This window comes from Hemicordylus capensis, chromosome 4, assembly GCF_027244095.1.
Source record: "Hemicordylus capensis ecotype Gifberg chromosome 4, rHemCap1.1.pri, whole genome shotgun sequence".
NCBI lineage: Eukaryota > Metazoa > Chordata > Lepidosauria > Squamata > Cordylidae > Hemicordylus > Hemicordylus capensis.
Window position 1 is genome coordinate 134,012,099 of NC_069660.1, and position 23,812 is coordinate 134,035,910.

General features: G+C 44.0%; 1 long non-coding RNA gene across 2 annotated transcripts; it reads left to right on the forward strand.

Annotated features, from left to right (window-relative positions):
- Positions 1-6,002: 6,002 nt before the first annotated feature.
- LOC128324740 (uncharacterized) lies at positions 6,003-21,134 on the forward strand. Of its 2 annotated transcripts, none has more exons than XR_008307069.1 (3): positions 6,003-6,295; positions 20,483-20,605; positions 20,932-21,134. It is a non-coding gene; the product is annotated as an uncharacterized LOC128324740 (long non-coding RNA). The 2 variants fall into 2 exon arrangements; XR_008307070.1 differs by lacking the exon at positions 6,003-6,295 and adding an exon at positions 7,273-7,548.
- Positions 21,135-23,812: the final 2,678 nt, after the last annotated feature.

Consider the following 23,812-nt stretch of genomic DNA (forward strand, 5'->3'; position numbering starts at 1 on the left):
GGGGTGTGCATGGAACAGTCTGGCCCGGTTCGGTTCGAGGCTGGACCGGCCTTGAACGGAACTGGGCCAGCTCGGTCCAGCTCCCATTGAACCGCCCCCCCGCCGGTCCAGTCCAACAGGTCTGCATTTATTTATTTATTTAAAAAATTAAAATTAAAAATAATTTCCTGTAACCCCTTCGGGGGGCTTGCTGTAGCCGCGGGGTATGTGTCAGTGTCCATGAGGGTTCCTCCACCGTGCATGAGCAAATGCCCTCTGTGAGGCCGTAGGTGGTGAGCCTTGCAGAGGTGGTGAGGCTGTAGGTCATAGGCCTTGCAGAGGGCATTTGTGCATGCACGGCGGCAGCCAAAATGGCCACCGCTCACCTTAACGGAGGCCCAAATGGGCCAAAAAGACTACATTTACCCATCTGCGGCGGTGATGAGGGAGGCCGGTGGGGGGAGGGGAACCGTCGCAGACACACATCCCCCACGCGGCCACAGCAAGCCCCCTCGAAAGGGCTACAGGTAGTTATATTTCATTTTAATTTTTTAAAAAATATTCACGGACCTGTCGGACCGGACGGGCGGTTCAGTTCCAGTCCGGATGGAACGGGGTGTGTGTGTTTCCAGTTCGATCATGAACCCACGAATCCCCGGACCGAACCATCAGACCTCGGAATGGTTTTGCACATCACTATCATGCACTACTGCCCAACCCACTTTAGTGTCCCTAGGAGTTACCCATGGGGAACAATGGGGTGTAGGGATGTGCAAACTGGCCTGATGTCAAACAGGTTTGACATTGAGCTGGTTCGGTTTGACGGTCCGGGGTTGAACTGAAACACCCCTCTGTTCGGTCTGACCCCGGACTGAACATCCCCCAACTGCTCGGGGTCCCCATCCCGCAATTTATTTATTTATTTATTTTAATTAAGAATTTTTTAAACCATATCCCCTCCAAGGGAGTTCCTTGGGGCAGCAGGAGGGATGTCCATGGAGGTTCCCCCTCCCCTCTGGCCTCCGTTATGACAGCCAGCGTCCTATTTGGCCAGTTTTTCTGCCCGTTCAGGCTTTCGGGCCATATTGGATGCTGCCGCGCCTGCACAATTGGCCTCTGAGAGAAAAAAAATATTCGTGAACCACCCCCTAGACCGGACCGAAACGGGGGTGTTCGAGGGGGTGCCGGACCAAACTGGCCTGGTCAGGTTTGAGTCTGGTCCGGACCTGAACCCAACTGGACCAGCCAGTTCTGTGCACATCCCTAATGTTGTTTTTAAAATACCATTTTTAAATTTTTATCACTAGTGCACATCCCTTAATGTTGTTTTTAGAATATCGTTGTTTAATTTTTTTTAATTGCTGTTTTTAAAATTTCTTGTTTTTGTTTTTAACTAATGTTTTACCTTTGTTTTTATCTGGTTGTAAACCGCCCAGAGACGTAAGTTTTGGGCGGTATAAAAAATTGTTAAATAAATAAATAGATAACTAAATAAATAAATAATAGTGTGTTTTGAGTTTCTCCATTGTTCCTTATGGCTGAAACACTCAAAACCTTTGAGGTTTGTTCTGTTGTAACAATCGGGTCAACTGCTGTTTCAACAAAACATTTCGGCCATTTGCATTTTGTTTCAAGCTTGAAACAAAACACAAAATCCATTTCATGCACAACCCTACTACCTATGGTTACACTAATCTATGCAAACCAATTTCAATGTGCTAAATACCAAGGCTTGTGGTGAATTCTAAGGTCTCAGCAAGTATAAAATCTAACTGAACTCTTCAGGAACGTTTATATTTCATAAATAACATTGAAATGTAACATCCTAATGGCACTGGGATGTGACACCATGTGATCTCTCTGACCTGCTATAATATCCTCCCATAAGCTCTTTTACTGCTTCTACTCTGTCGCCTTCTGCATTATCTGTAACATTTATTCCCTCACACTTTTGGGATCGTGGTTGCTGAACTGGACACAATCAGTTTATGTTGGGCTTAGACAAATTCATGGAGGACAGGCTCTCCTTAGGTTCTTATGTCCTAATTCCGGGAGAGTGGGATTGAATATTGGGAGCAGGCAGAAGTTCACAGGAACAGCAGTGAGACTGGCAAGCAAATGTATGTCCTCAGTGTAAATCTAGCACTGTGAGGAATACCAAAACAACATGACCTTGACTTTGTGTGTTAGAGAGGGAATGTAGCGATCCTCTTGAATTGCCTATTCATCATTTGTAGTAAATGCAGTATTTGCTTGAATGAGGAACACAGGATCAGGCTGTAAGCCTTCCAGCTCATTCAGTTTAAACCGAGTCAGCAAATTAAATCGACACTTCGTTAGTAATTTCACAATGCAAATGTCTTTACTTTTAAGTGCATGATTTTGGTGACCTCAATCAAGAAAGGCCTGAGAAATTGTGACAATCTCAGCCCAATCATGCTATTTCAGCAAAGTAATAAGTGTGACAAATGTTCCCCAGAATTTCTCAAAAACACATGCACACACAGCATTTATGTTTAGAAAATGAATGAATGTCTGCAAGTTGGTCCCCTGAAATTGCTTTTAAATGCTGCTTCACTCATGACTTTTTAAGGTGACAGTGTTAGTGTATACCTAAAAGGCATAGTGTGAATGAGGCAAACATATTGTAATGAGTTTGGGGTTGTGCTTATGAATGCAATTTGGCCAATTCCTTTGTTAGGCAGATCAGTGACTGATAGTCCAAGTCAGAGGCCAGTTGATGTTTCTTAATGAAACATCTTAATGAGCTAATGGTTGAGAGACCCTGGAAGAGAAATTCTGCAAGCTGGACCCTGGTTTGTTCCTTCCTTCCTTCCTTCCATTCCTTCCTTCCTTTCTCTCTCTCTCTTTCTCTCCTGAATGCCATGCAAGGAAATGTTCCATTGCTGATCTCTTTGAGCAGATGTAAAGCCAGGTGGGAGCAGTGGCATCATCCACACAGGTGGCTTCTCTTAGCTGCAAGGGGCAGTATTAGCTAGCAACCATCACCATTTAGGAAACTGCCCCCTGGCTGACAGATGAGATGTCAGCACAGGCACAGCAGTGAGACTGTTTTATTGACTAGCCTGTGATGGATGACCATAGTACTAGTGGGAATCAGACCAAGGGCAGTTTTCCATAGTGGCAGTGAATTATACAGCACGGGATGATGGATGCCAAGAACAGCCACTTAAGAGGGCTCTGCCTAGCACACAAGCAAGCATCAGAAGCACTAAGAGGTCATCACATGCAATAAAAACAGATGCTTAGATTGCCACGCTTGCAGTGTCAGTGTCTAATGGTCTGTCTTTAGCAAGGGCTCTTTTTCACCTATTAGATGCTGTCTAGATGTGGCTGTATATCAGCCCTGCCTTTCACCCCTAGATCCAGCTTGCCTCTTGCACCACACTCAGTGAAAGATGGTCCATGATGTTAACATTCAATATTTAGACTGGCTGAATTTGCATTATGGAAGCCATCAGTGCATTCAGAATGTTCCAACCTTTATCATAGCATTTGCTGACTTCACCAAGAGAGCGTGTGCTGCAGTTCAACTCTCAAACTTTCTCCACTAGCACCACTTCTGTGTGGACAGAGCCATATGCTGGAGCTCTCTAAACTACTGGACCACTATGGCTAAAAATGTAAAGAGTCATAGAATCATAGAGGCTATTCACATGCGTGTGCAAAATTGGATTAAGTTAGCCCAGCCCGGTTCTGCCCGCACGTGTGAACCACCAGGATCAGGCCCGCTCCCAGAAGCTCCATGTTGGCAAACCAACCTAATTAGCCACTCTGCAAAACAAGGTTAAGGGAGCGAGGCTGCCACACTGTGGGGAGCCCAGGAATGGGAGGGGGATCCCAATGATGAACCACACACTAGCATGGTGCATCCTGGTAGTTCCAGGGGCTGGGACGACACATCCTAGTCCCCTACTCTCCCTGCTGCCTCGGCAAGCGGGGAATCATCTGGGACCGCTGGGGGCTCACCCAGCAATTGCTTTGTGTGTGGGGAAGGTAAGTTTAACCTGTTCTGGAAGGTAAGTTTAACCGCCCTCAAGCCCTTCTCACAGATCATGAGAAGAGGCTCAGAATTATAGAGTTGAAATGGACCTTGGAGGTCTTCAAGTTCAGCCCTCTGCTCCGACTGGAAATTGCTATAGCATCCCTCACAGATGGTCATTTGCTACAAAGACTGTGTAGAGCAGCCCTGCTTTGTTTCAGAGGCCCCCTTGACATTTTTTTGTGTGGGGGGCAGTTCAATGTTGGGCTTCTGGAAAGATCCCACTTTGCTTTGACCAGATTCAAAGCAGTTGCTATGATTCTGGTGGAAACTTCGCCACCCTGCTTGCCACTTCCTTAACCCTGAAGGAGTTTATCAGACTGGGAGTGGGCCAGGGTATAGATAGTTGAGCTGCAGTGGCTAGAGATTTAAAAAAAACTTTGGGCAGGATTTGCCCTGGAGTTCTGGGTATGGTACATGCGCTCCTGGGAACTGAAGTCTTTTCTTGGACTGCAGTTATGAACATAGCCCTCGGAAAGACTACAATTGAAAATGTTCAAATCACAAATTGAAGAGGTCCCCCACAATGGCATATGTTGGGAATTTTGATTGTCTAGCAGCAATATAAGGCACATGAACATGGCACCATTGGCGTTCATGTGCCCACATTCTGAACTGGGAATGAAGCTTTGAAATAAGCAAGCTTCCCTAAATATTTGCAGAGAAAGCTCATAATCATAGAGTCAATTCTAAGTTGAGCCCAGGTTGGGGAAAGGGAGCCAAGGGTATTGCCCATAACTCTGATTTGCCCAAGGATGTGTAAGTGGAATTTTGAGTCAGGATCCACTTTATCTAAGTCTAAGACTGTGGTTTTATGCACACTTACTTGACAGTTACTGAATTTGGGATCAGGATGTCACAGTCTATGCAGTACTTGATCTTGAACCCAGGTCTGCTTCATCTGAGTCCAACACAAACTGATAAGCGATTTCACATTGTTGTGGTTTGGATGATGAAGTGGTACTGTTTATATAACAGACAGTAGGATGAGCCAGAGATTTAGCAAAATTAAGTGAGTGTATCAACCACAAGACCTCAGCAACATGATAGCTCTTGAATGCAATACAACTTAGATTACATTCAGTAAGTGAATTTTGGCTTGCGGTATTAATGGGACTCATAAAGTGGCTTCCTGTGGGATATATGTTACTTCCACTCTTGTTAAAAGTTCCTTTGATAACTTATTCATTACTCTGCCTTTAAAGAGCATTGCAATGCATGCCTTGATACATTAAGTATGCAAGGCCTCTAGAAATAGGTTTTCACCTAAGGTAATTTGAACCCTGGTGGTTTGATGTGCCCAGATTGGAGGCAGATAGAAAATGTGCAATCTTTTCAAACAGGCAGCAGAGGAGAAAGAGGAGAGCAAATGTCCATGTGAGATGGAGATGATGATGATGATGATGATATCATTTTTAATATCAATTTTTTTAAAAATCCAGTGGTGATTCTTTTATATTTAGCAGGGGTTGGGGGAGCAATTGGCCCTATCCAGGCCCAGCACAGCATCCTTCCAGTGGATGCTGATAATGTCTGCTTTGTGTGTCTTTTTAGGCTCTGAACCCTTCGGGGGACAGAATCATCTTATTATTATTATTTTGTTTTCCTGTGAAAACTGCTTCGAGAACTTTTGTTGTTGTTGCTGAAAAGCCGTATATAAGGAATAGTAATAGCAACGAAGGTAATAATAATTTAGAACTGACTTACAAGAGGTTTCAGCTAGGATGAAGAGCCATAACATTATCGTAAAGATGTTTTTAATTACTGGTTTTGATGAAGTCCAGGGTGGGCGGGCTTGTAATGAGAACTCTCCCCAGTCAAAAAGGAATTATTTTCAGCATACTTTTGAAACTGGGTCTAATTTGAAATGGGAGAAACCTGGCACTCCTACTGCTACTAGCCGTTCTCTGCCAACCACCCCTCTCAATTTCATCAGCAAATCCCCCTAACCATTCCCAGATTCAGATCCTTACAAGGCCCTTCTCATGAAAGAAGGATTTCCCACCACAGGCCCCAGCATGAAACAGGCCAGGAAGAAACAAAGTACTCTGAGTGAATCCCAGAGAGCATATACCAGAATAGGGAACCCTGAGATCATACCCCAAGGCAATATTCCACCTAGGGAACATAGAGAATTTGAGGTCTAAGGAGAGCCCCAACTGGACTCAGCCCCTGACTCTGGACAGTCACGATCACCAGTCATGATCACCACCAGGATGTCAAAACGAAGATGACAACAAGCCTAAACTGAAGGTTGTACCTGATGGTCATATGTTCACTATTGACGGGTATGAGGAGAAACATTTAAACCAGGCCTGCTCAACTTCGGCCCTCCTGCAGATGTTGGCCTACAACCCCCATAATCCCTGGCTATTGGTCACTATAGCTGGGGATTACGGGAGTCATAGTCCAAAAACTGCTGGGGGGCCAAAGTTGAGCAGGCCTGATTTAAACCCTCACACAGCAGAGTATGCTAGGGTGGCAAAGAAGTTCAGCCCAAGAGATTATCTGGAGACATTAGGTTGAGTTCAAAAAACAAATATTTATTAAGAAACTCAAACTTCACATACTAAGAGAGAGACATTGAACAACATACCTGGATTTCCCTTTCCATTCCTCTATAGTTTTCTTGCCCTACATCCCATTCCTCTTGTATTCTGGTTTCTCTAGGACAGGCCTGCTCAATTTAGGCCTGCCAGCCATTTTTGAACTACAACTCCCATAACCCCCAGCCACAGTCATCAATAGCCAGGAATTATGGGAACTGGAGGCCAACATCTGCAGGAAGGCCAAAGAGGAGCTGCCCTGCTCTAGCAGAAAGTTTAACATTAAATCCAAAACTGAAGCATGTGCAGCTTTCTATTTATGTAGCTCATTTACATATATTAGCAATGAGCATGTGCACATTGAGAAAACACTGCAGAAACAATCTTGAAGCCTAACCTACTTCACAGGGTTGTTGTGAGGAGAAACCTAAGTATGTAGTATACCACTCTGGGCTCCTTGGAGAAAGAGCGGGATATAAAATGTAAATACATACATACATACATACATACCCAAACAGGCACTAGTCTTCAGCAACAACTGAAGAATTCTGACTAACTGGCCAAAAGAGACATAAACTCTCACCATGCCTCGAGTGGCTGGAAAAGGTTTCCATAGTGCTAAGAGGAATGCTTTAGAATTCTCACTTCTAACATTCACTTGGCTTCCAGTTTAGATACCTACATGGGAGAAGGAATCCTGACCCTTAAATATGGTCAGGATCTGAGTCCCTCTAGTATATGAGGAAAGGCGGGCCATCCAGGCACAAATCCTCTACTACTATATAGAAACTGCTGATGCGATAGACTCCATATATAATATTTTCCTACTTTCTGAACAGTTCCTCTCCTGCCCAGCAATGGGCCTTCTGACCACTGAGCTGTAAGAGAGCCCCCTGCCTAGCTTCGAAGTGAAAGAGGACATTTTGATAAGGGGAAGAACCGGTTTTGCAGGCAAGTGAGGTAGGAACTGATAGAAGAAGGGATCTGTGTAAAAACTGCTTGGATTTTCTGAGTCTTTCCTTCAGAAAAAAAATCCAAACGAACACTTGCAAAATCCAAATAGTTTTTGAGAAGAGCCAAGGGTGGGGTTTTTTGTTTTCTTTTTGGACACATTATTAATTTGAAGTAAGATGAACATAAAGTTTATGTCACCAAGGTTCCCTCTAACAGGAATTCCCAGATGTTGTTGACTACAACTCCCATAATCCCCAAGCAAAGGCTATTGCTCCTGGGAAAGCTGGGAGTTGTAGTCAAGAGCATGTGGGAATCCTTGTGACTGCATGTCACCATGTTACTGATTATAGGATTAGTAACAGCAAATGTAGATCTACATTTTCAATTATCTGCTCATTTTTTAAATTAGTTATCATTAGGTTGACATATTGAGGGGAATGTCTATACAACAAACTCAAACCAATTCAGTGCTATTCAGCTGACATGACTCCTTTCTAAGAAAACCTGGGAACTGTAATTCTGTGGAGAGAGAGCAGTGTCTTTAGTAAAAAAATTCTCAGTCTCTGTACATAACAGTTCTGCAGTTCTTGTCTAGTCATGACAATTAAAATGACTTCAAACGGGTTTACTTGTGTAGTGTAGATCTAACCTAGGTTTCTGTAGCTAGGCTCTCAAGAAGTGAAAGGAAGCAAATTATCATGAAAGGCATTTTGAAAAATTGACCTTTATTATGCTGTCAGATTAAAAAAAGATAAAAGGTTAATATAATTCCAATACTGAAGACTAGAAACAAGTAATTCTCCACACTTTCACTGTCTTAGGCAGGTGAATTACAAAATGTCACAGTTAATGGAATATCATGATTATGATTTGGTGATGAACAACATTTGTAGGAATGTTTCTTATTTAAGTGCATAAATGTGAGAGGATTTCCCTTTCCATTCCTCTATAGTTTTCTAGATGAAAACTATACATCCCATTCCACTTGTATTCTGGTTTCTCTAGGACAGGCCTGCTCAACTTAGGCTTCCCAGCTGTTTTTGAACTACAACTCCCATAAACCCCAGCCACAGTCACCAATAGCCAGGAATTATGGGAATTGTAGGCCAACATCTGCAGGAAGGCTGAAGAGGAGCCGCCCTGCTCTAGGAGAAAGTTTAACATTAAATCCCAAACTGAAGCATGTGCAGCTTTCTGTTTATGTAGCTCATTTACATATATTAGCAATGAGCATGTGCACATTGAGAAAACACTGCAGTAACAATCTCGATTCAATCTTACATAGGATTGCATCACAATTATTTTTGTGTGGTGTGTTCTACCACATTAAAAACATCTTGCCACAACTGTACATATATCATATCAAGATGGTCTCCCTGCCCTGGTGTTCTATCAGTGTATCTAACTTCCTATGCACATCAGCTGATCCCCACAATTGCTTCCAGAACTGATTTGATGCAGTTCTAATAAGTTCAATGTCTTGAGTGGCGCGAATGGCTGTACAGTTGAAAAATATCATTCAGTCTGTTTTTAGAAAGCTATGCCTACATGGAAAAGTCATGGCCAGCAGTGCCAGTGCCTTAGACGGAGATGGAGCTATGTCAGTTGTGTGGGTTTCATGTACATTTTGGCCACTGAGGCAGAGGATATTAGAGCTGGAGGTCTGCTTGGCTTCCAGCTCTACTATGTAGCACTAGCCCAAGCATAAATAGTGCCCTGGCTGAGGAGTGCCTTTGGAGTCCTCCTCCATGATTAGTTTATCAGTGTTGCCAACTGTGTTGCCAGGGGCGGAGCCAACACTGGGCAAACAGGTTCAAAGAACCCTGGCTGCCACCAATCAATACGGCCCCAGACACACAGACCCGCATCTGACCGCAGACATGAGGGCGTTATTTCACTCCCAAATGGGGCCATGCGGCCCCTTTTGGAGCTGAAATTGGGCCGTGCTGCACTGGCAAAGTGGCCGGAGTGACTCTCCCTGTCTTAAAGGCAGGGAGAGCCACTCCTGGTCTCGCTGCCAACGCAGCGGGGCCAATCGATCTCCCTCCCAAACTGGGCCACACGGCCCCATTTAGGAGAGAGATCAGCCCACACTGCATTGGCAGCACGGCTGGAAAACTCTCCCTGCCTTAAAGGCAGGGAGAATCGCTCCAGCCCACGCTGCCCAACGCAGCGCGGGCCGATCTCCCTTCCAAATGGGGCCATGCTGCCCTTTTGGGGAGGGAGACCACACCCTCACATCTGATGTCAGACACAAGGGCATGGCTAGCCAGGCCCCTGCGTCTGACCTCAGCTGCGGGGGGGGGGGTGGCCAGGGCGAACGGGTTCAAAGAACTCCTGTGTGTTGCCTTGTGCAGGCTTTCAAAACCTAGTAGTATAAAAGTCCCTACTACTGTTTCAGGCTTCTGTTGATCTAACTCTCAGTAATTTGCTGCTTTGCTGCCAGTATTTGGCCCTGCTTCAAATCCTCATTCTACCACATGTTAACTTGCTATCTAGCTTTGCCAACAGTTTGGTTAAATAAGGGCCGAGCCTGTTACATTTTTCTTGATCGAGTGGTGTACCTGAAGTTGGGAACGACAACAGTTTAGGAGTCGAATGGGGGTGTGCAGAACCGGTTCAAATTGAAATGGCCCAGTTTGACTGGTTTGAGCTTGAACCAGCCCAGCCCCTGCAAAAGGGAGCCAGTCTGAGTTCAAACCAAACTGGGCCCATTTTGGATTGAACCAGGTCAGCCCAGTTTGACCCATTTCAGGATGCTTGTGAAGGAGAATCTGGAAAAGATTCTCCTTTACAAGCAGGAGGGGATCCCTTACATTAAAAGGTGGTTGAAAGGGGTGGGGGTGGGCAAGGGGCTTCTTGGCAGCGGGTCAGCAGTGGCTCTGCTAGGCCCCACTGATACTTCCCTGCAGCAGCGGGGGCCTAGTTCCAGCCTCTGTGCATGCAAGGGGACAATTTGTGTGACCTCAGCACATGTGCAGAGGCCATTCACATTGCCATGCAAATCTAGGCCAGTGAGGCCTAGAGGAGTCACTGCTGGCCTGCCATCACTGAGGAGCCACTGCTGCCATGCCTCCATGAGTAGCTTGCCCCCTCGCCCGCCCCCACCCTTTCAACCCCCTTTTAATGTTAGGGATCCCCCTTTGCTTGTAAAGGGGAATTCTTGCCAGATTCCCCTTTACAAGCATCCTGAATCAGGCCGAAACACTTCAACCCAGCTGGGGTGCATGAACTGAACTGCCAGCTGGTTCTAACAAACCAATTTGCAGATTGGTGGTTTGGTTCGAATTCACTTCAGATTAGAATCAAACTGCCCAGAGCGGTTCCGTGTGCCCTAGGGTCGAATATGTACAAATGGAATTAATGTAGGCTCTGTATCATAGCTTGTTTCAAAATCAGCCATAAAGCAAGCAAGACAGGTTTGAAGATGAGATTAAATTTGCTTCACTAACATAGCGGTATCCATTTCCCTCTTGCCACTCTCACTTTGCTTCCAAAACAAAGAGTAATTTATGTCAAAAATGAGTATGTAATCATTGACACTTGAGCAACAACTTACTCTTAACATGATCAGTTCATAATCTGTCATTCATCAAGCACCTCTCCACTGAATATGGGGCGCTGATGCCTCAGGCTGCCTGCAAGAGGCAAGTATACCCTCTCCTGATTAGCGCTGTCAGCTAATTAGGGATTTTTTTAGTTGACCAGTGATCTGCCTTATAGCTGATTAAGTGCAATTTTGACTTTAGGTAATGCTTATTTATATTAACTATTCCCCTCTTCTGTTGAAAGTTACCCACAGGCGAACCCTGTTCACGTAATTGAAGCTTTTCTCATGATCAGTGAGAAGAGCTTTGGGGCTAACTGCAGGGAGAGTGGGCTTAGATCGGCTGCCCACACAACTGCCAGCTCCGTCACGGAGCCGGCATTGGCGGCGGGGCTCATGGGCTGTGTGGCCCCTGGAAGTTCCAGGATGTCCCGCAAAGTGCGCAGGGCATTCTGCAGAGACCCCCGAGCTCAGGAGGCTGCTTAAAGCCTCTTGGTCGGGGTCTACTTGTGTATTGCTGTGCGCCGCAGAAACACACGAGCAAAAAGATGAGGTTAACAGAGCGCTCACTCCGTTAACCTCATCTTAGGGGAGGGGTAGTTAGGTGGGCTAGCTTCCTTGGGAGTGGTTCCCGTGATCCCTGGAAAGTGGGCTAAGCTCCCTTAGCCTGCTTTCCAGAGATCATGAGAATAGCTTCATTATGTCCAGAGAACAGGAAAACAACACCTTGATAACCAGCTCTACACCTTGATTGTTAGGTGGGCCCAACTCAATCACTTCTGAAAGTATGAACATCAGTCAGAAGTGCTGAGTGCATCTTTCAGCATGCCTGCATAGAACCTTTTCATGGGGCTGATACAATTTGCTTGATAACAATGGGCCTGTTGAGAAATCATCACTATGTATATCATAGCTGCCAAATGTATAAAACCTACATAGTGTGGCCAGGTCATTCAAGAACGGCCTCAACAAAATTCCTTCTGGAATCCTCAAGTGTCTCGAGTACAGTGATAGCTGCACATCAGAAAGAAGTATGCTTGGATGCTGTCAGTCCACATTTTATGCGAGTTTCAGTGTCTCAGTTGTCCCCTTCTATTCCGTAGGGCTGCTGTACAAACCCGTTCATCTTTGAAGTCAGTCCTAAACAGATTTACTAGTAAGGCAATCCCACTGAACTTGGTAGGGATTGAGTAAACTTCTTTCTGAGCAACATGCATAGCAGCATGCAGCATGAAGTCCAAAGACTAATGAAAAGAAGTGGATGAATAATCAGGGAGTGATAATACATAGGCTCCCTTGGGCATGAGTATCACATAGCATGTTAGTGATCATGAGTAAGGCTCACGTCATTCTTTTAAATTAAAAATGCAAGCACTGTACAGAAATAGAATAAAATCGGCCTCTGCCTGCAAGCTTGTAATCTAAGAATAACAAGAAAGCACATTAGAGGGGGAGAGGAGGGGGGGAGCATTTAAAGAGGAGGAGGATCAAATGGGGAAAGCCATGATGGACTGATGTGTTTTAAGGAAAGACCTGAGTGCAAAAACAGGAATGAGATCTCTCTCTCGATCTCTCTCTGGAGGGAGGGAGGGAGGGAGGGAAGGAGGGAAGTCTTAGGCTGAACAAGAAGATTGTAGAGTAAAGAGTCTGGTGAGGAGCATAAAGAGAAAGAAACATATAGAGGATCAGGACCATGAAAACACAAGGTGGAAGTTTCTTTTGAAAAAATAATTTATGATATTTTCCAGCTTTATATTATCTTGTTTCAGTATCTCATTCACCATCATTTCCCCTTCTGCTTCTTCAGCATTAGATTTTCCTTCTCTGCTGCTGCCGCTTTCTCCTCCACTTCCTTCCTTCCTTCATGGCTTAGTTATGGTTTATTTAAACTCAATCAGGGATTATATAATTGACAAGAGGCTACATAACTCATTTTATTTATTTGTTTGTCTTATTTATATACTGCCTGACATGTGCATACCTAGGTGTATATAAGGTAAAATAGAAGAAGTATAAAACAGGATACAATGATTAATTTTTTAAAAAAAAATGATTAAAAAGCAAATTTTATGATATAAAACAAACCATTTAAAATTAGTTAAGTAAAAGCCTGAGAAAACAGGTATGTCTTAAGGATCTTTTAAAACATCTATAGATGGAGAAGCTCTGACTGGGCAGAGAATGCAATTATAACCAATCAGATTGGTTGTTGAAAAATAGAGGTGTTTTTCAGTACTGCTGAACAAGTTTATGAAAACTAGTGAGTTGTTTCCACTGAGCCCTAATTAGAGTATTAAGTGGGCATTGCTATTTATGCTTGATAATTAATCCATAGTAAAATACTATAATCTTGTGGGTACAGTGGAAGAATTATGTGCAGGCTCAGAAAATGTGGTTGCTATTGTATGAATTATCACCTTGCTCAGAGACAAAGCACGCAAAATCAGTTGCAAATCTATTCATATTTAAAATAAAATGTACCAACCCGATTCACCTCTTATTTGCATTGCTTTTCTCTGGGGTGCTGATTGAGTTTGGTTTATTGATTCTCCATAGAACATTAGCAAAGAATTGGGTTTTAGTGGTGAATGTTTATCTCCTGCTTCTGCAGAGCTCACTCACCTCCTGTGTCGATTGGGAATGCATTATCCTGGGAAGCATTTAACTTCCATCTCGGCTGCAATTTGAACAGACCGCTAAGTATGCCACCTTGACAGAGTTTCCTGGCTAACTGTACTCTTGCAATTTCATTCTTCTCTGGCTATTGTAAAAAATGTAAGGGCAAGCTGGTTGAATCATCTTCCTTGTCGCAGGAAGTACTGCCCTCTGAAACCTCCATATAAACCTGGTTTTTAAAGAGTTTTGGGTCTGCCTCCTTCAAATATCAATCTATACATTTCTGCCCCTCTGCCAAAGGCAATAATTAATAATAATTCAATTCAATTCAGTTCAGTTTATTACTATCAAAGATCAGCACACAGATCAAATCCAGATACGAGTCCCAAAAAGTGAACATCAATAACAGTGTATGCATATATATAAACATACACATAAAATATACAATTGAGAACTATTACATAAAGTATAAAATGGAATAAGATAGCAAAATAAAAACAAAATGAATTAAGAGCCTGAACTAACCATCTCCAACACACCGTATGCGGGTCTTAATTGCAGCTGTACAAACTTTGGCCACCAGATGCGAGACATTGGTATATGTATCAGAAAGAAATAAGTTTATATAAAACTCATCAGAATTATCTGGATATCTAAAAGTAAGAGGGGCAATAAGTCCCTGTCATGCAGAGACCATGTATACAGGCACCCAGCCCCCAACATCGCCGCTGGGCCACCGGGTGAAGGCTGAAACCCGGCCGAGAAGCACCCGAACAGGGCAAGGGGGTGATTTAGAAGGCCAGTGGGGGGAGGGGGATCCTCCATGGACCCCCCCACTGCCTCCAGGAACTCCCCCAAGGGGAGCAAAAGGGGGGAAAGAGATTTGAAAATTGCGAACCCCCCGAACTGAACCGAACCAAACTGGGGGGTTCGCGGGGGTGCCGGACCGAATTGGCCCAGTTGGGTTCAAGGCTGGTCTGGCCTCAAACCGAACTGGGCCAGCCAGTTCCGTGCACATCCTTAGTGAAGGCTACCATTTTCCCCCTTCACACAGAAGAAAGAGTAGAGTAGAAAGAGTAGAAAGAGTGATGTGTGTTGTTCCGGAGGGCAGAACTAAAACCAATGAGTTCAAATTACAAGGAAGCAGTTTTAGAGAAGACATTGAAGCTATTCCCACAATCACTAGAAAGCGGGTTAAGGGAGCCTAGCCCTCTTTCTAGTAATTGTGGGAACCACCACGCCCGTGGGCAAGCCTGGTGGTTCCAAGGTTGTTAGCCCACCTAATTCCCCCCCTCATCTTTTCACCCAAGCTTTCTCAGCTTCCTAAATTTTGGGGTTTTTAATATTTGGTCTATTTTAAAATTCAAAACCTGATTTTGAGGTTTTTAATCACTGTAATTGTTTAATTGTTGTTTTAAAATGTTTTTAAATTGTTAATTATTATATTGTTTTTTAATTTGTTTTAGCTCTTTACTGTTTTAGTGGTTTGTTTTAATTGTAAACCGCCCTGAGCCATTTTGGAATGGCGGTATACAAATCAAAATAATAATAATAATAATAATAATAATAATAATAATAATAATAATAATAATAATATGAGGTTAATGGAGTGAGTGCTCCATTAACCTTGTGTTTTTTGCTCATGTGCTGCTGCAGCATGTGGCAACACATGAGTAGACCCATGACCAGGAGGATGCAGCCAGCCTCCCAGCCTCGGGGGTCTCTCCAGTATGACCCCCGTGCTTGTGCAGGGCATCCTGGGACTTCCAGGGGCTGGACAGCCCCTGATCCTCACAGCGCCCACCAGCTCTGTAATGGAGCTGGTAGTTGTGTAGGTGGCCTATCCAGCCGCCCAGGGCTCAAGGTTTGATCATCTGCTAAGCCCGCTCTCCCCACCATACCCCACCTGGTGCTTCATATGGGTCGTATGAAGCGCCTCATTAGGAGAAATTTCCCAACTATAAGAGCTATTTGGCTATGGAACAGTCTGCCCCGTGCAGTGGTAGGCCCTCCTTTGCTGGAGGTGTTCAGAGAACGGCTGGATGATCCTTTGGCAGGAAAGCTATAGCAGTTTCCTGCATTGAACAGGGTTTGGACTATGAGACCTCCAAGGTCCCTTCCAACTTAAAAATTATATGATTCTCCAATTCAGTGACACTGCATGATAATACAATACGGCAAATATTTATATACCACTTTCCAGCAAAAGTTCCCAAAGAGAACACACACACACACACACACACACACACACACACACACACACACACACACAGAGGCTCCCGTCCCCATAGGGCTCACAATCTAAAATGAAACATAAGACAGACACCACCAGCAGCCACTGGAGGGATGCTGTGCTAGGGATGGATCGGGCCAGTTGCTCTCCCCCTGCTAAATAAAGAGAACCACCACTTTAAAAAGGTGCCTCTCTGCTCAGTTAGAAGGGGGTAACATAAGAGCATTCACAGTATTCTCTCTCTCTCTCTCTCTCTCTCTCTCTCTCTCTCTCTCTCTTTAAAGCAGCTTCCACATGCTGGGTGGAATGCTGCTATCATTGCTGTGAAACAGTGATGGGGGTGGTGGGAAAGACGGGCTAATTTCTTTACCCCTTTCATTGCACCCAAATTCAGCCCAAAGTTCTCCTTGGAGAGTTTTTGGCCCAGCCCTATTTCATGCATCATCCAATCAGGAGGAGAACTTGGCCATGGGGAAAGGGTTAATTGCCCTCTCCTCCAGTGCCACTCCTGTGAACAACTTGTCAGGCCTGAGTCAGCATCTCCACTAAGAAATGCAAGAAGACTTATCAGTGTGATGTGCAGCTCAAGCCTTAAGCTTTATCCTGAATCCCCAAGAAGTTTTCCATTCCAAGCAGTTGCCAGCTGTCTATTCAGTCGGACAGGCTCTGTTTCCACCACAGTATTATATAAAAGCCACATTTAAGCCACTTTGGGAGAATACAGGTTATTAGAGGCAGGCTATTATGTCTCACACACCTTCTGGAAGGAAACTCTAGGGCTGATTCAGCAGTAGCCTGACTGGGGTCACTGAAAAGGCTTTTTGAGGATTGATGAGTTATGTTATTGTGCTTTGTATCCCTGAAACTCCACTGCATGTTTGATAGCAGGCAGGGATTTCATAAATTTAATTGATAAAGCAGAGTTTTCTTTGAAAGAAAAAAAAATGCATCGGTAGCATGCATACTTAACTTCCATATGAGTGACATGAGAACTGACATTGTTAAGAAGATTGCTATAAAGGTCATTTTTTGTGTGGCACATTTTGTGATGATAAAGTCCGTCTCCAGTGCCTCAGGTTCATCACAGAATCTGGTGGCCACTTCTTAGATCGCTAAAGTATATACTTTCATAAGGATAAGAACTTTTTTAAAAAAACAACCTGGTGGTTCCACAATAAATGGGCATTTATGGATCTGTCTGTTGACTAATTTCACTGTTTGCATTGCTGATCATGTATCTTTTAAAAAAATCTTTATCTCTCATTATTCCCCTGGTGTTTGGAATACCAGACTGAAATAAAATGAAATCAATGTCAGTGCAACTTCCTAGCTTCCCAATTCCATTCGTTCAAAAGTGTATAAACTAAACTAAGACTAATGCAACTAAACCCTCTTCCAGGACAAACCCAAGTTCTGTGTTTCAACCCTGCCAGATACCTAAACCAGATAACCATGCCAAAATACCACAGAGCTTTGACACAGGCACAATGCAATGCCTTGCAAACAGCAGTCCTGGAAGGGAGATATCAAAAAATCCCCTACAAAGAACGTACTTGTCTCTGCAAATCAGGAGATATTGAAACAATGGCTCATGTGCTCCTATATTGTCAGTTTTATCGAGATATACGGCATAAACATATAACCCCTTTTATTAGCTACCATCCAGGTTGTACAGATTCTTTTTATCTTGATTATCTTTTAACTGACCAGAATGACTTGAGATCTTATAATGTGGCTAGGTTCTGTTTAACGGTCAGTAAAATTCGCCAGGAGTTCATTAAGAATCCTTGTTAACTGATCTTTGTGCTTAACTACTGTATCTTGACCCTGTCGGTTATGTAGGTTTATTTTGTTGGGCTTCTGTTTGTAAACTATGCTGGTCTGTGACTGTAATAAAGGTTGTTGTTGTTGTGTGAATATTTGTTTGTTTTAATGAACTGGCTAGTAGAGTAGTTCTTTCCAACAATTTCCTACTGTTGGAAATGACTACCAAACATACCATTGTCAGGAATCACTTCTCATCCCTACCGCTATTTGGTTATGGAAGCATATTGCTCTCTTTGCCTCCAGCATTCTCCAAACCTCTATGAAAAGGAAGCAGGAAGTAGTTCCTGTCAGGTCAAAGAGCAGCTTCTCCCAGCCTTGGCCATTGTGGCTGCAGATGATTGAGGCTGTGGTCCAAACTAGGGCTGTTCCTGAAACAGATTTTGTGATTCATTTCGACCTTGAAACAAATTACAAAATCCTCAAAATCATTCATTGAAACAGTGGCCAAGTTTTGAAGAATCAACTTGGCCACTGTTTCAATGAATGATTTTGAGGATTTTGTAATTTGTTTGAATTCTGAACCTTGAAATGGTTCAAGTGGTTTGGCCGTAGGGAATGATGGGGATTTGAAAACCCCATTGTTCCCCATGGGTAGTTCCAAGGGACACCAAAGAGGTTTAGGTAGTAAGGCATGGTGGGTGCTACCTACCACTCAACCCACAAAAGAAATGGGCAAGTGGGCAATTTTTAATTTTTTTAACCTGTTACCCCAAGCCCCCCCCCGGATCATATGGGAGTTTAGGTTATTTTTTTAATGTCTGCTTGCCCATTTCTTTTGTGGGTTGGGTGGTAGGTAGCACCCATCATGACATACCACCCAACCCACTTTGGTATCCCTAGGAACTACCCATGGGGAACCATGGGGTGCTTTGAGTTTGCCATTGTTACCTATGGCCAGAACAAGTTGCACTCACAGAGTACACATGACAGGTTTTGCATTGCAACTTGCAGTGCATTTTGCATCCCTGCCTTGTAAAACATTGCAGATTAGAAGCACACAGTAAAATGGAATCTGTCCCTCCAGACACAGAACACATGTTTTTTTCCAAACAGTCCAAAAATGGCCAAAAAAGAGTCACTGACCCAGAATCCACTGCCCACCACAGTGCCTGTGATGCATTAACATCATTGGCACAAGTTGCTCTCTCGCACACAATTAGGACTCTGTCCTTACTTTCCAGCATTACAACAGCTGCCACAACAGTACACCTTTAATCAAGCATAGCCATAAGCTCAACTAGACCATCTTCAGCCACATTTTGACTGGGTACACCTTGCAATGCAGATTGTAGAACAGACCAGAGAGAGTGCAGCACAAGTTAGTCTTAAGGCCAGAAACAGACCTCATCTCACAGCAATCACCAAAATATATGACACCGAGAGGATACTCTCACTAGAAGCCCAGCCCAGTTTTCCCCCATCGTGAGAACTAGCAGGTTCGTGAGCGAGCCTAGTGGTTCTCTGGCAGCTAGCCCACCTAAGTAGCCCTCCCCTTAGCCCAGGTTAGCAGAGCGAGCACTCCGTTGACCCGGGTTTTCAGATTGTGTGCTGCCGTGGCGCGGCTCCATGCCATGGCAACACATGAGGAGACCCCCACCAGGAGGCTGCAAGCAGCCTCCCAGGCTTGGAGGTCTCTCCAGGATGCCCTGCATGCTTGCGCAGGGCATCCTGGAAATTCTAGGGGCCATGCGGCCCCCGATCCCTGCTGCCCCTGTCGGCTCCATGACGGAGCCAGCAGTCATGTGGGCAGCCAATCCAGCCACCCATCTACGAACGGCTGCTCTCCTCGTAGAACCCTCTCAGGCGCTTCACACCGATCGTGTGAAGCACTTCAGAGACACAGACCACTGTCCAATGCCACGACACAAACCAAAGAACAACTCAAGGAAGGAAGGAAGGCACCCAAGTTCTGCCTTTGTCAATCTGAGATCCAGAAAAACAGTTAGTTAACACAGCAGCAATAGCACAGCATATGATTCTCAGTTCTGAGAAAAGAAAACCACAACATCAAACCTTCCTTGATTCCTTCCTTCCGCCTCTCCTCCTGATGTATCCACTGCCCAGAGCATTTGGATGGATAGGGCAGTATAGAAATGTAACAAACAAACAAATAATAAAGGGCACACTAAGCGCTCTCTCTGCCTCCTCTCCCCTGGCGCTTTGAAAACATTTTGAAATTCCCTCTTTTTGTTCCCCCTCCCGCCCCTCGCTGGTTGCCCATGACAACACTTGATCTATATGACAATAAGCCAAACCAAGAAGCAAGGAGATCTCAAGGCAATTGGAAGCCAGTGCCAGAAAACCCATCAGAAAGGAGGGAAAGCCTGCCAAAACTTAAATCGATTCAAGCTCGAAATGGTGTCATTTCAATTTGAACTTGAAACAGGCCTTTTATTTTAAGGGCATTTAATTTCAGATTTTAATCACTTGGCCCATTTCGAGCTCGAATCAATTTGAATCAAATTGTTTTGCACATCTCTAGTCCAAACAACATATGGGGACCTGAAGTTGGGAGCCCCTGGTTTAGAGCTTTGTGGCTGTTCCTCACCTTAAGGATGTAGTCACTTCCTTTTTGCTTTGCCATGCTGTGCCCCTTCATTTCTCAAGTCCGCATCTGCCATGAATTATTTTTACTTTCTTAGCCTGTTCCCTGCCTCTTTTGCTACTGTTATTTCTCTGGATCTTACTTGAATTTATTGCTTCATCCCTTTACACAGTTTCATGACCCCTGATGTCTTGGATTGTCATCCTATCCCTCAACAGCAATCTAGTCGAACCCTTGCCTTGCCTTGCCTAAGCGGCCTGACCATCATTATGTCACACAACAGCACAAGAAAGAAGTAAGTATTCCATTTTGCTCCTGTTTGAAATTAAAGGCAAGGCAATCCAGTATTCAGTTTACAGCCATGTGCTTTCTCTCACCTGACAATTTCCTTTAATTCCATATTATATATTTTGAAGAATTTGTTTATGCAAAATAAAGTCATGCTTCCCAATGAAGTACAGATACCAAATTTTGCATCCACAACCCTGCCAGTGATATTAGCTGAATGCACTACTTTTTACACTGGGACATGCTGGGTGAAAGGTTTACATATTTTTTGGTATGTTTCCAAAGAAAGTCTGAATATAATAATCATATTCTAACTGTTCTTATTCTCAACAGATTTTCAATGCTCAATTATCAGGTCAATAATTCATAAATGAATTATTATGGTCCAACTTCCTACCCAGTGATCAGTGCAGGAAATTCAGAGCTCCCAAACAGATGTCTGGCTAGCAACAGCATGAAGACTTCCAGAAAGGGAAAGCTCACCATGCCCCTTCGTAATTCATTCCATTGTCAAACTGTTCTTACCATTAAAATGTTTCTCCTAATGTTCAGCTGACATTTACTCACCTGGAAGATGAACCCTAGACTATAGATTTTGGAATATCTCATGCCAACCCTGGCCCTGCATCAGGGCTGCACAACCTTGGCCCTTCTGCAAATGTGGTACCACAACTCCCATCATCCCTGACTATTGGCCACTGTGTATGGGATGGGAGTTGCAGTCCAAAAACAGTTGGAGGGGTGAAGTTGTCCAGGCCTGCCCTACACTCATCTGCAGCTCAAATGTGCAGGGGAACAGCATAGCTATTGCCTGCTAGGCGTCAGGTTTGCAATGAATGCATGTCTTGATTCCCATAAATACCTCATGCAAATGTACTCTTCTTCTGTTAAGTGAAAGGAAATATTTTTCCCATTGCTGAAAAAATAAATCTCCCCACTCCCCATCAGATTACTTCCTCGTAACACCCACAGAGAAAATTCCAGATCTTAAGCATCTATAGAGGAGCCAGTATCACCCCATATTCACCTCTGATTCAGGTATTTGGGTGTGTTTCTGCAGCTACAGATAGAGCATCCTCTACCACCATCTTAAAAAGCACATGACTAACTTATCTATGAAGGAAATCCAGAGAGACTTTAGTGACAGATGTGCCTATCATGCATTAGTGCCGGTCCAGATGTCAGTAATAAAATGGACTAATGTAGCTCTTGCTGGAGCAGGTACTCTAGATTCGGCATACCTCTTAATTTCTTCTAAATGCCAGAAGATCTTCTGAATTCAAATAGCTTCATTAGGGATATGCTGTGCCTTGGTTGTGTAATAAAAGACAGGTGCTTCAAAGGGCTCTCTCCCCTCCTTCACTCCCCCAGCGGTCCAGTAATTTGGTGTAAAATGATTCAGAGTTTCAGGAAACATTCAAAGAAAATCTTTATATCCTCTCACTTAACAAGGATTGGTATGAATTAGGGGTGTGCACAAAATACATTTTGTGTTCCATTCTAGTGCAGAATGGAACACAAGATGCACAAAAGATTCCACTGGAACAACCATTTGAGCCAGTTGTTCCAATGGAATGATTCCTGTTCTGCCAGACCATTCCGGCCACCATTTTGGATTCCAAAATGGTGCTCAGACTGGGGTTGGAATGTTCTGCCTCGGAACGTGTCGTTCTGTTTAAAGGGTGTTCTATTTCAAGGTCAGAACCTGGGGCGTAGCAAGGTTGGAGTGGGCCCAGAGACAAGATTTTAAAATGCGCCCCCCTCACTGAAGCTCAGCTCATGAAGTAAAGAAATCTTAAATGAGGCTGAATAGTGGTAACAAAAAGCATGTGTGTGTGTGTGTGTGTGTGTGTGTGTGTATCCTATGTGCCACAATAGAATATCATCCTAAATTATTTTTTAAAAGGTTTTGTAAATTGTGGACAATGCAAGTTATTTAATGGTACTAGAGAAAGACATGCTGTTCTGGTAGCTCCAGGTCTTAACACTCACATCAGTTTTGGAGGATGAATACCACTGAAGGAAGCCCGGGTGGGTGCGTGGCTGGGGGAGTCAGTCATGTGACGTGCCTCTGTGGGGTCCCCCAGGGCAGTGGGCCCCCAGACAACTGTCTCCCCTTGCCCTATTATAGTTACGCCCCTGGTCAGAACACTTGAAATGCCCCAGTTTGAGGCGGAATGTTCCAACCTTGGAAAGTTCTGCACATGCTTAGTATGAATTTAAAAGATAGTATTTTATAGTTGAAGGGACCTTGGAGGTCTTCTAGTCAAACCTCCTGCTCAGTGCAGGGATTTGTTATAGTAGCTTAACAGGTGGCTGTTCAGCGTCTGTTTGAAAACTACAGCAAGAAAAGGTTCATCATATCATATCTTCAGGCTCAATCTTCTCTTCAGGCTAAATATCACCTCTCCCACCATTCCCCATAGGACGAGACCCCTAACCATCTTTGTTGCTCTCCTCTGAACCCATTCCAGTATCAATGTCCTTCCTAAAGTGCAGTGGCCAGAACTGGGCACAGTGTTCTAAGTGAGATCTGAAATGCAGAACAGGGTGGAACAGTTACTTTTCATGGTCTAAACATTTTGCCTCTGTTAATGTAGCCCAAGATTGCTTTAGCCTTTTCAGCAGCTGCATCACATTGTTGGCTCATGTTCAGCTTCAGGTCCATGAAGACTGCATTGCCTTTTCTACAATTCTACAGTGCTTAATTTCTATAAAAATATGTGCCAGAATCCAAACTTGCTAGAGATAGGTGCCACGATCTGAATTTGCTAGAATCCAAACATGCCATAGCATTATTTATTTATTTATTCATTCATTCATTCGATTTATATACCGTCCTTCCAAAATGACTCAGGGCGGTTTACCACAGAATAAAAACAAGTAAAACCAGTTAACAATTAAAATCAAAACTATTAAAACAGAATAAAACCAATTAAGCATGCAAACAGCTAAAAACCATGGAGAACCAGGGCAAACATTAAAACAATTAAAACATATTAAAAACCCTGAAAGGCCAGGCCAAACATGGACCCTGGAAGAAATCCTCAGTGTGTAGGAACTAGGGATGTGAGAGCTGGCTTGCTTCAAGCTGGGCTCGACATTGAGCCAGCCCAGTCTGAGCAGTCTGAGTTCAAACTGGACCTATCCCTGGTTCAAAGAACCGGCTCATGGGCTGGCTTAAGTGGTCTACTTGTAAAGGGGACTCCGGCGA